Source organism: Bacillus rossius, unplaced genomic scaffold (assembly GCF_032445375.1).
Source record: "Bacillus rossius redtenbacheri isolate Brsri unplaced genomic scaffold, Brsri_v3 Brsri_v3_scf35, whole genome shotgun sequence".
In the NCBI taxonomy this organism is placed as follows: Eukaryota; Metazoa; Arthropoda; class Insecta; order Phasmatodea; family Bacillidae; genus Bacillus; species Bacillus rossius.
In genome coordinates this window covers 12578-15000 of record NW_026962535.1, presented here as the reverse complement: position 1 = coordinate 15000, position 2423 = coordinate 12578, and the positions used below count along the sequence as shown (strand labels likewise).

Below are 2423 nucleotides of genomic sequence, written 5' to 3'. Positions count from 1 at the left end.
TGCTCGCCCATTATTTTTATTTTTTTAAATTCTTTCCTACCTTTGGTGTGCCATGCAAGAATTTATCGTCAAAATGGCGGCCCCGAGTGCAAATTTCTCGTCTGCACTGCTGGCTGGATGATTATGTGATGTTTTGAAGGAGGGTGTTTTTTTTTTGTTTGGATTTTGTGTGAGGGGGGGAGGGGGCTGGGCTAGCTTTTTTTTTTTTAAATTTTCTAAACATTCATCTCTTATGTAACAGTGTTCAGCATTAAAAAATTTAAAAGAAGAGGCACTTACTCATCAATTTCAAAACAGCCTATGAAGAAAAATAAAAAAAATTTAAATTCATTCCAGTTTTATACATTCATGATTTGATCACATGTATAACTTTTCTTTTTTATTACCTTATTTAATTTTATTATTATTACTACTATTGCTGCTACAACCTAGAAGATACCTCAGTGATACTAATACCTGCTGGTAAAGTTAAAGGTTTCACCTTTCTTTCTTTAAACATATCACAATACCTTTCTTGAGTTAAATATTATCTAATGGCTTTAAGAAGTTATGGTAATGTTCATCAGTTATAGAGTGTGGGTTTGTGTGTGTGTGTGAGAGTGTATTTTGAAGAGGGCTTTGGTGGTTGGGATGGTGAGGGTGGTGGGTGTTGTGTGTGGGGAGGGGGGGGGGGGAAGTAAAAGAGTGTTCATTACACGATTTCTCCTGTTGTTTGTAACAATCACACCTGGTATAGCTATTTCGAGTGGCAAATACAAACTGCAAAAAAAAAAACATCTATATCATTGCCAACGGCCATATCACGATGAACACACCGGTTCTCGTCCGATCACCGAAGTTAAGCATCGTCGAGCGTGGTTAGTACTTAGATGGGTGACCGCTTGGGAACACCACGTGCCGTTGGCACTACTATTTTGCACCCTACAGAAAAAAATTTTTTTTTAAAAATTTCAATTTTAAATTTTTTTTTCCCCCACAATCACCACATTTCCCCCCCCCCCCCCCTAACACACACACTCACTCTCTCTCAATCAATCAATCAATCAATCAATCAATCAATCAATCAATCAATCAATCACTCACTCACTCACTCACTCACTCACTCACCCACCCAGTAGCTGTGAATCTTTGCATGTGTATACCTCATACAAAATTCAAAGTGAAAAAATAAATATATAAGTGTATATGTATGTATGTATGTATGTATGTATGTATGTATATATGTATATATATATATATATATATATATATATATATATATATAAACACACACACACACCTATTTTGAAGTTTCTCTGTTTCAGTGGGCAGTTATGTATAATAATGAGAGATTCAAAAAGACGTTGATAACAATGTCATCAATGCCTGTTTAGTGTGCTCATTTGTTGGATGGTCGGCAGCAATACTAGAGGTGGTACAGCTGTAACCTGTAAAATTGTACCTGCAATGTGTTGTGTATGGAAAAAAATAAAAATTATATCATCTAAATTTTTGTTATCCAACAATAACCTTCCCATCAATGCATGATGTCACAGTAGCCATAGCTCTACTCTTTCTGCCATATAACATTGGGGGAAAAAAAAAAAAAAAGGAGCTATTAGAATAATAACAAAAGATAAAAAATCATCTAACTGCAGACCAAAATTCAAAAAACTTAAAGTCCTGACTGCCATAAATGAATACGTTCTAGAAACTTTTTATTCATTCTTAAGAAAAAGAAGAAAAAAAAAATTATTATTTTTTTTTTTTTTTTTTTTTTTAGATATTCGCACATAGGTATAACACCAGAAATGCTAGTAAATTGAGGATAGTTGAACATAACACTAGGCGATTTGAAAATGGACTAAATTACTTGGGAGTAAAACTTTACAACTTAATATCACAGAAAATAACTAAAACAATTTACCAGTATTAAAAAAAAAAACAGTAAAAAAAATTCTTCTAGAATATCCTACCTACCCTCTGAAGCTATTCTTTAATTTGATTGATAATAGAGAAATTGAACTGTTAATTTGTTGAATGGACTTGTGATAACAGCTGCTTCATGTTTTGCATAAAGTTAAATTGTGTAACATGTTATGTATTTTTTTTTTTTGAAATTTTTTTTCTTGGTAACTTGCATCATGTAAATATTAATTGTCTGCACATACATGTTCTATATCCCGGAGCCTTGACTCCACGTGGGATCAACAGAACAAAAATACAAAAAAAAAAAAAAAATCCAGCTCACTAATCTAGGTGCATTTTGCTAACAATATTTGGAATATATATATATTTTTTTTTTGTGTAACATGCAAATTCTGTATTATTCTGCACACATTATTTATAATCTTCTATCATTTTCTTAGATAATAACTATTAATTCATAAAATAGATTGTGTGTGCATAACCTCCTGGAAACATTTGCACTTACCTCCTACTTT

At 32.4% G+C, this 2423-nt stretch overlaps 1 non-coding gene across 1 annotated transcript; it reads left to right on the top strand.

The window, feature by feature from the left end:
• The first annotated feature begins 787 nt into the window (after nt 1-787).
• LOC134544237 (5S ribosomal RNA) lies at nt 788-906 on the top strand. The gene has a single exon (XR_010077627.1). It is a non-coding gene; the product is annotated as a 5S ribosomal RNA (ribosomal RNA).
• The last annotated feature ends 1517 nt before the right edge of the window (nt 907-2423 follow it).